A 15,951-nucleotide genomic window follows, 5' to 3' on the forward strand; every position below is an offset into this window, starting at 1 on the left:
CATCATGGAGGCTGGAGCCACCCAGCAGGATGACATGGAGCGTGTAGGTAATATGCCCTAGCTGTAGACTACCATTACCTGTATTGTTAGACTATGCATATGTGAGATATGTACTTGTGTTTAGCAGCTGTGCTGCATGTCATGTGCAATATTGATATTTGGAATAGTATCTGTACACCTGTGACTGTTGACTGTTGTTCCACTGTAGTTTACCTGTGTCATATTCTTGTAGGTCCCTCTGGCGTGAGTGCTGGTGAGTGTGTTAACACTTTAATATTAGTAATGAAATGTGCATGTTATAGGTGAGGTGTAGGCCATGTACACATAACACACCTACGCATAATGCATGCTGTGCATGTTTGCTGTGAGACATTAATCATCTCAGTAAAGTCAGTAGCTGCCTCAATCACATGCAATGCACAGTGCAGCAGACACAATTGTGGCAACATTGTACTGCACATTGGATATGCATAATTGCTACAGCTGTACACAACAGAACACATTTATCATATGCAGTACACAAAAACATGCTATATTTGGCATTACCACACTCCCGTTGTAAGGTCACACTTCAGTATCCCACATGTCATGCACACACACATGATGTACCTCATGGGTAGAGGCCTATCATGGGGCTGTGCAACACTCTGCAACACATAACACAGTCATGTTAGGCAATGTTCCCTATTGGGCACCTCACACACCCATGTACAAGGTGGCTGTGTAATTGTGAACGTAGCCACGGCACTGCAGTTCAGGTACAGCATGCTAGGCAGTGGTCTTGCACACATTAGTAGCTGAGAGTGACCACAAGATGCATGTTGATGATGGCACAGGGTACTACACCCCATCCAGTTACAGTGACCACAGTACTACTCATAGCAGTCATTGCTTTGCACCTCAATGTTGTGTGTGTGCAAACATATGCACCTATACACAGTATGCATAGCATGTTGTGTGAGTGCTTACATATGCCAGTATACATAATATGCACAGCAGTCACCATCTGAACAGTGTCACATATATGTCCTGGGATGCTAGTGGGTGTATAGGTCACTTGACACACATTGGGTATGTGTGGTGTTTAATGTTGCAGTCATGTAGCATGCCATGCCATGTCTGGCACCGACATATCTGCAATATGTCCCACACTCACCATAACCACTGTACACTGGCCATGTCAAACATTGGGATTCCTTCACGTCAACATGCACCACTCATCCCATGTGTATACATAGCATGCATGTGCTATACCCGTGCCCACTATTATCTGCTATGGACACAGACACTGTACTCAGACATAGATATCTATGTGTCACACAGATAGCACATGCAGCCATGTCATGTATACTTGTGAGTGATGGTGCACAGGGCATTGCAGAGCTGATAATACCTTCACAGCAATGTTGTGTCCATGTACACATTATGTTCCAGGGTGTAGCCAATCACTGAACAACTACACAGTTGCTTCAAAGCCATGTATACTGCCATTAAATAGGGGCATCTACACTTACACTGCATGGTCTAGTGCAACACATATTCTGCATGCTGACACGTGTGTGGTGACTGTTTACCTTGTGATACTGACACCCACCTTCACCCACAAGAATGTATGTGTTGGATTGCTGGTGTGTGTGTATGTGCTGTAGTGAGGAGTGTATTTGAGTTCATGTGTGCATGTGTTCATGTGTTCATGTGTTCATGTGTGCATGTGTTCATGTGTGCATGTGTTCATGTGTGCATGTGTGCATGTGTTCATGTGTGCATTTGTGCATGTGTGCATGTGTGCATGTGTGCATGTGTGCATGCATCATATGCAGGCTGTAAAGTGTGTTTCCTGTCTTCCTCTCACATATGCTGAGTTAGGGGTGGCCAAACGCATCAGGGAACCTGAAGCCACTGCCACGAATAGTGGTGATGATGAAACATGTATTTTGGCACAGGAAGGTTTGACAGGGTCTGTCGTTGGTCCGCCAATCGACAGTACACAGCCTTCAACCCCCATCTATGCGCACACTCATACTGTCAATACATTTTCACCACCAATGGCCATAGGCAAGGGACAGCATACAGTTGGCATTGACCAGGAGAGTGTGGTACCCATGGCACTTGCATCCCCTCACAGCAGCCATAGCCGTATTCCTGGAATGGTACCACATAGGCGGAGGTCCAGGGGTTCTCAGGGGAGCACCGATGGTCATATTTCCCCTGGCAGACGTGCCCTCACAGGTCTTACTATGTTCAGTATGTTCTGGGCTGTAATGCAGGCTCAGGCACATATGGAATGGTACACCAGGCAGGGACTTAGGGCACAGAGTACACATTACACTGCTATCAATGACAGCATACGTGACCTTGCTGGTGCCATCCGGACTTACACCGAGGCCATTGATAGACGTTGGGGGGAGACATTAGATGCTCTCCACAATATGTCTTCCATGAGCCAGGACCGTGCGGGACGGTTGCGTCATCGACGCGGACGCATGCCAGCAACTGCAACAGCTGGCAGTGGTCGCAGGCAGCCCACAGTTCACAACCACTCCTGTAGTGGCAGTAGCAGCCCCAGCAATGCTGGGGCTGGCCTGTCCATTGACCGTCCCAGTAGACCACGTGCACATGGCTCTGGCCAGTCCCAGCAGGGACATGGGTCCAGTCATCATACCTCTGCCTCTGATGACCGTACCCAGTCAGGGTTGGTACCCGATACTGTCCATAGCACCCCTGCCAGGCACAGGTACTGTTTCCATGACCGGAGACAGTGATCTGTACAGCCTAGCAGGTACAGTCTGTGGCTGTCCCACAAACTACCGTATATGTCAGCCACATGGTGGAGCTGTGTGCATGCAGACACACACACATTAACCAAACAACTAGGGCTCACACATACACACACACATTACATCAACATTGGCCCATGCTGTACTGTTGTCCCTCACACACACACACACACACACACACACACACACACACACACACACACACACACACACACACAGACATGTCGATTGGATGGGTCAATGTCAGGTTCTGGCAAACAACAAAACACCCTGTGCATATGATAATACCTGTGTCGCCTCCTGTCATCTGTAACATTGATGGAGGAAAGGATAACATGGTGCTGATGCACAGGGTGACACTATAGCAGTGTAACAATATTAGCAAGTTGTCAACAGGAAAGTGTAACGACATCCTTGTAGGTATATCTGAGCAGACATTATGCATCAAAGCTCTGATTGTCAGTGTAGCATTGTTTACACCACTGTTAGGTCTGAGTATGTATTGTCCACCCATGTGCCACTTTGCTGAAGTGTAATGTGTTGCCAGCATGTGTTAGTGAGTAGACAGTACGTGTGTGATGTGTGCAGTACAGATTAGCAAGTGTACATCTGTGAACATGGTGGGTGTGCACTGTCTGCATGTACGTGCATAGTGGACACATGGGACGTGTGGCATACCTTGTTGTACACATTGTTAACATCTCATAATATCTTTCAGTGGCCAGTATGCATTCTACTACAGTTATGTACTAACATGGGTAGACATGTGTGTATGACATGGGTTGACACTATGCTGTGGGTGATACTATTAATATCTGTCAATGATTTGCAGTCTGGTAGTATAAACAACCTCAACAGCATGACTATAAGCAATCATTGGATGATGTCCTGACAAATGACACACAGTCATAGGAAACTCAGTAACAGTTGGATCCTTCCGGTGCTACACTATAACACTAACCAGTGGTAATGACTGCCACCCATTCCTGTGACCACACCTGTTTGGCATATAGCCCCCTTAGGTACATGCAAACACACTAGGGATGTGTCCATCCAAATCTGGAAATGCATGCATTGACCTACAATGTATTCCCTGGATGGGACGCATATCCTACACAAGGCTATCATACAGACATATACCTATTGTCTGATACATGCTGTATAGCAGTAAGCTGACTATGGCATAGTCATCCACATGTACTATACATACTATCCCGTCAGTACCACATAGGTGGTAGCCCTCAACATGTATGTTGGGTACCAATGTGTACATACAGCCTCATGTTATGTCATGTGTCCCTTGGTATCCACATATCCATAGGTATTGTGGAGTCCCAAGGTGTATCACATAAGACATTAGAGGCCTGAATGCATATCCACAAGGCAGTTGTATACCTATAAAGACTGTCCATTATTGGCAGTCGTTGCTGTGTATGAACATGTCTGACATATACCCCAGGTATATACCCTCATTCACACTACTCTTAAGTAACTGTCATGGGTGTGTGTGGCACAGATGACCTTGGCCACAGATCACGATAGTGGACGGCCTTGTCACATACATACATATGTGACCTACAATCTGAGAAGCAGCGGCACAACCTGTCAATGGAAACAAATGTATTCATGTAGTATGCAGGCTTCACACCTATGTACTGATTGAGGGGACATGTACACATATATATTTGCCACGCAGATACCTGATGTGTGCAATGCACTTACTGTTGTAATCATAATATGTCATATCATAGTAAAAGCAAAACCCACACTGCATTGACCAACAGTGACACATACACAGTCATGAATATCCAAAAATACACCTCAGGGTAAGGTATCACCTAACAAATAACTGTAGCAAAGCCAAAAAAGAGAAAGGTGAATACTCCACGACAATCGAAGCAAGCCAGGAGGATAGTCAGCTCATATGACAATAAATCCACAAGTATGAAGAGATGACTTCTTTATTGAAAAAAGTAAACACTTTCACATCTCTCTGGATGCTTCATCAGACTTAAAATAAAAACAGCATTAAAAATCACTTAAATACCATACTACTTAAAGTATACATATTTGTATGCTTATGCTTTTATTTAAGTGTATATATTTTTCTCTATGTTTTATATTTACTCATATGCAGCTTTTAGTTTTAGATGTATTATTATTTTATTTCCATCCTTATTATAATTGTCATTTATTTAAGAATGACAGATGTGAAGGCTTCTATGAATATGTGATTTTAACTGCAGACAAGCTATATACTTTTAAGGGTGCAGCCTTATATTATCAGGTGTCTGATATGAGACATTTCATCGGTTTATTATGCAAGTAGTGTGGTATTTAAGTGATTTTGAATGCTGTTTTTATTTTAAGTCTGATGAAGCATCCAGAGAGACGTGAAAGCGCTTACTTTTTTCAATAAAGAAGTCATTTCTACACACATGGTCAGCATTTGCAGGATTCAAACCCCTACTTAACTATGTTATGATACTAGAGAGAGATGCATTAACACAGTGCGCTATTTGCTTTATTGGGTGGCTTCCTTTCCCCGTCTGTATTTGTAGGATGGTGACATCATCAGTGTTTCCAAAGAGGAATGTACCTCTTTTAGTTTGTTTTCCCAGTCTCCAAAAAGGGCACTCCTTTCAAAGACAATTGCATGCATACACACACATCCGCCACACACACAGTCAACGTTTGCAGGATTCCAACCCCTACCTAATTATGTTATGATATTAGAGAGAGACAGATTAACACAGCATGCTATTTGCTTTACTGGCTGATTTGTCTTCTCCTGCTGTATTTATAGGATGGTAACATCATCAGACTGGACATGGTAATGTGTGTACACTTTGTTTTATGCCATTCCAGGAATGGTCCATGTGGGTCATCAGGTGTCAACAGCTTGAACAGGAACTCATAATCCTTACCTTGTGTGATCTATCTGTGGACACATTGACATTCCTTCATATGTCAACACATATTTATGCACAGCTTGTTGGTTTTGTGGGTACTACATGTGTCTGGGATGTTGATAAAGGACTATTCAAAGTCTATGTGAGACATGTGTAGCTGTGTTCAGTGATGTGTGTCCTGGGTGGCTGCCTTGCAAACAGTCTAGCATGTTTGGGAACCATGATCTGCACATGAACATACCACAGTTAGTAGGGTTGTGTGTATGTCAGCTTCCAATAGCTCTGTTTATGACTTCAACCATGATGGACTCCATGGCCTTGCAGATCAGACTTCATAGGTGTACTGGACTGTACTTCCCATGGTGTGTTGTGCACCAACACTTGTGTGGAGTGCCATATGTTGCTGTAACACATTCAATGGTTCCACATCCTGTGTAGGGGGGAGGCTCAGCTGACTGTTCAGGTGCAGGATCTGTTTGTTCTGTAGTTTATGCATGACACATACTGGGAATCAATGTATTCCACTTGCTGCCATGCTTTTGGCATTGAGGGTAGCTGTTCATCCATTCTACATGTGATACCTCCTGGTATGATGATATGGACTATCGTCAGTGGGAGGTGGGTATGTATATATGGGCCTGTCTGTCAGGATGTCAGCATTGTCAGTCAGGTACAGTTGGCCCTGACTCAGGACATATATACACATTGCCTCATGTACACAGACAAGCCTCTCCATCTACTACCCAACACTACAACCTGTGAGAGATGCACTCATCTAGCCAAACTGGAGGTAAAGGTCTCTCCAACCAAGCCTGACCCTGACAGTCATGTGGAGAAGGTAAACATTTGCACCACACCACACACATCACATAGTCTCACTGAATCTACCCCACCATTAACTGGGAAAACTACTCGTGTACCAACTCATTAGCTCAATGCTTTCCCGAATTCATAAACACCAATGCCCTGAATCAACATATCCACACACCCACCAGGGCCAACAATATCCTAGACCTAGGTATTACCAACATGAGTGAGTGGTGCTCCACACGTGAAGTCAACTCCTCATTGGTCCGATCCAACCATGAGCTGAACACCATTGATATCCATATCCTGCCCCCACCCCCCATTAAGGGAACCACAGTATAATATGTCTACAAAGCCAACTACATGCTTCTTAAGACAAACGTGGTGAATGTCATGACACCCTTGCAGATGGACAATACTGTTACAACTGCTGAATCCTACACAAATGCACTCTATAAGCACTTACATGAGTGCATGGCTTGTGCTATCCCAAACAGAACCAGGATGCTATACTCCTAATTAAGGAAACAAATCTGGAGGTCCCCTGCCATAAACAAACTGTACTACAGGAGGAAGACACTGTTGCAAATGAGAGTGCAATCCTGTGTGTGGAGGAGCTCCCTGGCCAGCCTCAGAAAGAAGGTAAGATCCCTTATACGATCCTCCAAAGCTATCTATGAAAACTAAAATGCCACTAATTCCAACAAAAACCACAAAGCATTCTATAGCTATGTCACATATCTCGATGTCAACAACCAGATCTGCTCTGAGTTATAGCACAAAGGCACGAACATTACAGAAACAACTGATATTAGCAATATCCTGGCAGATAGGTTCAGTGCTAGCTTTGCCCCCTCCCTTTCAAAGCTGCACACTCTAAAGCCAATATCTCAGCATCCATGGGACCGGACAACATCCCAGGCTGCGTTTTATGCAAACTTCAGAACGTGCTGTCTCCCCACCTACGCACCATGTTCAATAATAGCCTCACATCAGGCATAGTGCCCCCTGAATGGCACACAGCAACAGTTATCCCACTCCACAAAGGTGGCACCACAACAGACCACGGGATCTATTTCCCTATAGGCCTGACTAGCCTGGTCTGCAAGGCTATGGTGCACATCATGGATCTCAGTCACAGAGACATTATTGGGTACCTCCAAACTTTTGACCCCTCCCAGTTTGGCATTGTTAAGGGCAGACCATGCCTTTTAAACCTGGTGGACAGTTACCAAGGCATTAGATGAGGGTAAGGAGGTCCACACAGCCTACCTAGATCTCTCATAGGCTTTCAACACCATTCCTCCTTCTGGTATTATCAACATACCCATCCGCCTGAACATTAACCCCTACATCATGTGATGGTTTGCAAAGTGGCTCACGGACAGAACCCACACAGTGGGAGTTGCTTACCTTAGGTCTGACTGTATAACAGTTACAAGTGGCATCCCCCAGGGCTCAGTCCTAGGACCTCTCATGTTCGGTATATACTTCTCTGATGTACAGACAAGCACAGGAGGGCTTTGGCTGAAAAGGTTTGCAGATGACTGCAAACTAGGGGAAACAATTCTTTCCCCAGCTGTTGTAGACACCCTCTGGAAGAGTCACACTGAGATGGATACCTGGTGTTAATATCATAGCATCAAGCTGAATGCCTAAAAGTGCATAGTCATCCCTTTTGGATATAACTAATTACCCACGGACTACCACATAGGTGCTAGTCCCCACATACAGAAAAAGTAAAAAGGGATCCGGGAACCCCAGTAGATAGCAATCTCTCCTTCGATACCCATAATAACAAGGTGGTTAGAATACCCTTCTACATGGCACCCCTAATCTCTAATGGGTTCGCATCCAGATCAAAGGAGGCCATTGTGACTCTACTCATGACATATTAGACCCATTAAAGGATACAACACCCAATTTGGGATATACCTTACAAGACAACTGCAACAGCTTGGAAGACCAAACCAGTACCACACCAAGAGGATTACTGACCTCAAACAGATGACCTATGCAGCCCATCCTAAGAAACTCCAACTGTACTCCATTGTATATCGCATACTCAAAGGTGATTTCTGTTTGACATACAAGGCCCATGTCCAACCCTGTATTGCTGGATATGCTCCACCTAAACAGAGGCCCCTGAGAGCCACATGCTCTAGGGATATACACCTAACCACAATGATGAGTAGGACGTGCTGGACAGATAGATTCATGACGCGGACACTCCCCATGCTTTGGAACATGATTCCAATGTACATCAGGCAGGGCCCCTCACTAGCACTCTTCAAGGGAAACCTTGACGTGTGGATGGAAGACACATATGTACCCTGGGGATCACTGCAGTGGCTCTGCTGGACAGAGGCACAGGGAACTAATGGCTCTGCCATTCAGAGGCACAGGGAACCAACCTATGGGGGTGGCGAAAGCCAACACACTCTAGCTAGGCTTGCAAATACCTTTGGTAAGACAGCCTAGTACCTACCTTTGCACATATTACATGTCTTATGTGCACGGATAGTTAACTAGCTCTTCCGTTTTACTTTGCTATCATGCTGATAAACTGTTGGGTGCCAATAGACATAACTAATGTTTGCCTAACATTACAGTAATGCTATGTAGCTTGTAATACATATATGCCTCAATACTGTACATTACATAGTTACTGGCACAATATCCCACAATGCAAATCATAATTGCACAGTGGCCCAACCTTTCACATGTTATTCTCAGTAATACACCCATACATATGGCTACAGTTACAATATATCAACATATACTATCCCCTGTTATAGCACATACTTGTTGGACCAGCCCTGCCACTGACATTGTCTGGTGAGGAGCATTTCTGTTCAAAGCCCTTATATAGCATCCCTTGTGGTGTATGCGGTGTTTGCCTTGTGACCTACAGCAGTACACACAAATACTACAAGCGTTACTATGCTCAACAATACATCACTACAAGATAACCGTTTCCACTATATGGATTGCGTGCACTTTAAATACTACAGAAAGGTACTACATACACAGACATAATGACTGTTCTACATACCTTATTAGTAACCCGAGGTGTCATTAACTGTTGATTCAATCCTTTTCAGTTTGTGTTTCAATGTTCTTTGTAACGTTCCGCTGGTATATACGGATGGTTTGAATGTGTGATAACACATCCCTTTCTAGTTACATATCAGTAACGTGTGGTTTCCTGTCCACCAATTGCTGTTCCAAAGTAGTTAAATAGATGCACATCAGCTGTGCAGCTACTCCATTAGCTGATACCATGACAACAGTGGTGTATAACTGAGTACTCCTTTTCGGCGTTGTCCATTTGCCTTACTTTCGAGGAAAATGGCCTGGATGTGTTTTTTGTGATATATTTCAACAGCTATATGGAGACACACAGAGATATATTAGCTTCATGACTCCTGTGGACTGTGTGTAATGGCTAGACAATTTAGTTCTACATGTGAGTACAGCTGTTATATTTCAGAACATTGCTACTTATGCAGGGTTTGTACCCGATACTTCTGCAGATGTTTAAGTCGGGCAAGGATGTTTGGCCAGCTCAAGGCCGTATGGCTATGCATGAACTGTTATGTGGTTTACAGTGTGCTCACCAGACATCTTTGATTTGGTGTAGAAGTGTAGCATACTGTGCTCTTACTCAGTAATTGCTAACACATCCCGGTGTACACACAACCCTCTGAAACGGGATTAGTGCAAACAAACCCTGTAACATCAGCAGCTGTTCCATTGTATAACAGCAGCTATTTCACATAGGGTCATGTTAGTGTGTCTCTGACAAGGTATGTTAAGGCTTCTGCAGATGTCGCACAGTGAGTGAATAATTTGTGATGTTATTACAGTTTGTATTGTAATATGTTTGGGTGTGGGGGTGATGGTGGGTGTGGGTAGCAGATGCAGGTGTGTAGGAACTGCTTTTATACATAATCGATATGTGCATGAGGGTTCCTTCCCTATTTGAACACCTATCCTTCTGTGGACTAATACAATGGTGATTGCAGGCTGATTCATTAAGGCACTGTTATGTGGTTCCTGCATTGCATGCAGGTGATGTTAGTCCTTGAATCCCTTCGGTAATACATCTGAATGTAATAAAGTGTTGCTACATGAAAGCTGTGTATTTCTGTAATAGGTATTTGCAGTCATCGTAGTTGTGTTGGTGACTGACCCTCTTTGGCTAGGGTTGCCACCTTTTCATATGGCCATAGTGGGACATTCGGGACACACATCAGATTTTACAGGCCAACACAAACCCATGGTCAGTACAAGTGATAGAACTTTCCTTTCTTGCCTAAATATAAGCTTATTCTTGTAGCAGTTTAGTTGCTTATCCTGTTTCTTGTAACATGTAGATATTTTAGATACAGAAATAACTATTGTATGCAAATATTACAGTACATATGGGACATAATTATGTCCTACAATTCCAGGACATTTGCCACGTTTAATATATTTGGTCAGGACACAACCACCCAAAGAGGGAGTGTCCCTCGCAAAGTGGGACAGGTGGTAACACTATCATTGGCTCATGTCCATAGCACATATTTGTAATAATGTGTAGCATATACTCTCCATATCTTTTGTTCATAAAGTTTGGTAGTGATGGAATGTGTGATTGCTATGGTCCATGTTATACACATATATGAACACTTCAACCGCTGTAGACGGGATACCTATGGAATGCCGAAACTACAGAGTTCTGATGCACACAGTACCAGGACCAGACTCCCATACCCCACATTACCGACAGCGACAATAACTCGTGAAAGTAACATGAACATGGAACACACACACGCATACACAGGCACACTGCTACCCAACACATCCAAACAAACCATTGTACACTACGTATGAGCAGGTGTCCAAGCCCCCCTACACTCCACATGTAGGTGTCTGCGCCTCCATCACCACACCCTACTTTAATATTCTACCTCCTAGGTCGGGCAAACAGATGCACAAAGCTAACCCACACTCACACATTACAGTCCCCCAAGAACACACACCACACACAGAACACACACTTACCCACACTACAGCCCTAAGAAAGACACTTACACACAGTAACCTACCTGAACCACAACACCAGAAGCACTGACTAACTGTCCCTTAACATCGTGATTTTACACCTCGTGCATCTGGTGTTTCGGTACTGTGTTCTTTTGGACCTTAAGGCTCGGGATTACGCATGTCATTATGTAAAGCAGTCAGTATGTGGTAGGTATCCCAATTTATATGTACCTCCATGGTTATGTAGATGTTGTTAACTTATCTATATATCTCCATATATATGTATTTCCCCATATATTGACATATCTCTCTCTCTCTCCCTCTCTCTCTCTCTCTCTCTATATATATATATATATATATATATATATATATATATATATATATGATGTATATATATATATATATATATATATATATATATATATATATATATATATATATATATAAATCATACACCTTTCATTGGGTACATGTTGGTTTGTCCTATTTCAACACATTCCTACCTTTTGTGTTTTATCCTGTCAGTATACACAACTGCCATTGGTACAGCTCAGGTAGCTTAGTGGTATGTTATTGTGATAAATGTATACATGGTCGTGTGTTCTAATCCTGGCAGTGATATCTTACCTCTCAGAGCAAGCACTGGTAGTGCAAGGGTGATTAACGCACATTTTAGCAGTTGTGTGTTCCACATGTTTATTATTCTGTGGAGAACTACCTATATATGCAAGCTGTGTTTAAGGTATACTATGTAACATGTAAACATCTATGAAGATTCCTGTCAGGGATACTACTCATTATTTGGAACTACATCCCTGCTTACATTATACAAAACCCCTCACTAACACTAGGGGGAATCCTTGCAGAGTGGGTGGTGAACAGTGGCTACACCCCAGGGATCCTGCAATTGGCTCTGCTCCACAGAGGGACAGCTAGTTAATCAATGGGGTGGCGACAGCAGACACATTTTGCCTATGCTTATGAGTGGCCTCGGCAGTTGGGCATGTACCTACCTATGTATCTATGAACCTGTACATAAAGTATGGACACATGCTGATAGCTTAAATTACTGTTCAGGTATTGACTTACCTTGTGCCAATGGCTGTTGTGTGTACAATAGTTGAGGGCTACCTATGTAGGATGCACACAATAGACCACTGTAGAATATGAATGGTCAAAGCATGTGTTCAAAGGAGATTGAGTATGTGAAAACCTGTATGTATTGATTTGAACTCTGTACTATGAACTATTAAGTGAACTGTGAATGGTGGAAAAGTACTGAAAAACAAGAGCCTGTCTGATAGCAGGAAATGTGCCTTATATGGAAGTGTATCCAATTTTCTTTCTCTGCCTAGAGATGTAGAAATGCCCTGGGACTCCCAGATTACTCTAAACCCTTTGTTTTCTTGTGTTGCGAAAGAAATAAAACTGCCCTGGGCCTGCTGGCACAAGCGCGCACAGGAGGCTATCGACCTATAGCATATTACAGTACTCAGACCCTGTTGCTTCTGGCTACCCATCCTGTTTACGTGCAGTAGCAGCTGCTGCTGTTTTGATAGATATGGCAGCACCATTGACATTATGGCATGACACTATATTAGCGGTACCTCATGCGGTACAAGCATTACTTTTAAAAACAAAGACTCAATATCTTTCTAATGCTCACTTCACTAAATATGAGTTAGGTTCATTAAGAAATCCCACTATTCAAATTACACGTTGCCCACCACTAAACCCTGCTTCATTAATTCCAACTAGTGATGAGGGCGAACCACATGACTGCATGCTTGTAGTTAACACTGTTCTGTCTCCTAGATTAGATTTGCAAGATGTTCCTTTGCTTAATCCTGATTTAGTTCTTTTTGTGAATGGATCCTGTTTACAAAATAATTTTGGCGAACTTCAGGCTGCATGGTCTGTCTGCTCGCCATCTCAGGCTTTGCAAACTGGACAATTACCATCTGGCACTTCCGCACAAGCCACGGAATTAGTGGCACTTTTGCATGCATGTAAAATGGCCAAAGACAAATCTGTTATTATTTATACTGACTCACGTTATGCCCACAGTGTTGTTTATGATTTTGGTACCCTATGGAAGGAAAGGGGGTTTTTGACATCCTCTGGGGCACCAATAAAAAATTACCTGTATATTGATCACCTCTTGCAGGACTTATTACTACCTTACAAAATTGCTGTTGTCAAGTGTGCAGCTAGTAGCTAAGGGAAATAATTTAGTTGACTGGGCTGCCAAGCAGGCTGCTCTTTCGAATACTGTTCAGGGAAAATTTTTTGCAGCCTATTTTACAAACACTTACTTTTGACACTGCTATAATGAAAGTGTTACAAACTGAAGCATCGAAATCAGAAAGAAAAACATGGCTGGCCCATAATTGTTTTTAACGCTCTGATTCAATTTGGCAACACCCAGATGGCAGATTAATTTGCCCCACATCCATGTTAAATTCTCTTATAAAAGTGTACCATTTGCCAGCTCATGTCGGGGTACAAGCATTGATTAAACAAATACAGAAGAATTGGTTTGCCCCAGGACTTTCTGCTTCTGCACAACATTTTTTGAGCACGTGCTCCATTTGTTTACAGCATAACATTTCAAAAGACACTCTGGCTCCTGCTCAACCTGTGCCAAGACTAACGGGACCATTTTGTGCCTTACAATGGGACTTTATTGAACTTCCATTCTGTGCTTGTTTTAGATATGTTTTGACTATTGTTGATTTTTTTTGGGATGGTTAGAAGCCTACCCATGTGCTAAGAATGATGCTATTTCAGTTGCAAAAAAGTTGTGTTATGAATTTATACCTCGTTTTGGTGTTCCTTGTCAAATATATTCTGACCGACATTTTACTGCTATGTTAGTTGATTCATTGTGTACAATGTTAGGTATTACTATGAAATTTCATTGTCCATACAGACTACAGGCCTCAGGTATTATTGAACGTATGAACCAGACTTTGAAAACCAGACTTGCTAAAGTCACTTCAGAAACATGCCTAATTTGGGTACAGGCCTTACCACTGGCTTTACTTTCTATGCGGTCACAACCGCATCCTTCTAAGGGTCATTCTCCACATGAAATCCTCATGGGTCGCCCTTTGCGTATGCCCATGACACCACCACCACCTTTTTCTGAATATGATGCATTTGATAATGACATTCTTTTGTATTGCAAATCTCTTGTTTCTTTCTTACAGTTTCACCACCAAGTAGCAGTTGCTCAACATCTTCCTGATTCTTTTCTAGCATCCGCTTTGCAACCAGGGGATTGGGTCTATGTTAAATCCTTCTCTAGAAAAACAGCGCTCCAGCCATGCTGGAAGGGGCCCTTCCTGGTTCTTCTAACTACATCATCTGCTGTGTGACTGCAGGGATATACAACTTGGATCCACATTTCACACATCAAAAAAGTTGTGCCATCTGAAGATCAACAGCCTTTACCTTTTTCAACTCCAGATTCTCCTCCCATTGCTACATGTACTCGAAGTAGAACTGTTCCAGTATCTGACAATGCCCAATATTTACCCTTTTGGAAAACTCCAAACTTCTGACACTACACAAACTCAACCACCATTTCCACACAAATACTGGACAATCATTTTGGTGGTCATTCTTGTTGGACTGTTATTTTTGCTGTGGCCATTTTTATTTCCTGCTCCATCGATGCATCACACCAAACGAGCCATTTGACATCCACCTTTCAACACCTATCAAGCCATCAAATATGTTTATGCTTCTACATTCAATGTCTCTAACTGCTGGATCTGCACTTCTATTCCCTCCGTACATGGGGGATTGTCATTGGCTGCAGCTCCACTATCATTGATACATGGACTAGTCTACTTGACAACACTGCTAACATTACATCCGATAAATCTATTGCATTACAACTTTCTCTCCATCGCAATGGCACTCTGTGTTTCCGATGGAATTACTCAAGTCAACATCACTGGACTCGAAAAATGGGACAAAGTATCTGCAATACGACAATCGAATACCAGTGCCCCAGGACACAGAAGGAAAACACTTAGCATCGGGATGTTGAGTTTCATTTGATGCCATTCAGCCGATATTGAGAAATGCCTCATTATTTGGTTCTTATAATATTGTATTTCTTGCCATATTCCATGGCATAACCAAGGGCTGTGACCATTCTTTAAATGTTACCACCCTGGTACAAGACTGTTATTTTATATTTGGAAGAAGGGCCTATAAATGGCTACTGGAGAACTGGTCTGCTAGCTGTTTCTTAGGTTATCTAGTCCCAGCCATCCAACATACATCTGCCTTACCCCAAGGAAAAATTCGGAATGTGTGAGAGGTTAAAAAGCCTACCAATCCATTAGGCCAAATTGATGCATCATGGATTTATCATCATGACTTATCTCATGCTGCCACCAAAGGAC

The sequence above is a fragment of the Protopterus annectens genome, chromosome 5.part0 (assembly GCF_019279795.1).
Source record: "Protopterus annectens isolate FY-2018-M chromosome 5.part0, PAN1.0, whole genome shotgun sequence".
Taxonomy (NCBI): domain Eukaryota; kingdom Metazoa; phylum Chordata; order Ceratodontiformes; family Protopteridae; genus Protopterus; species Protopterus annectens.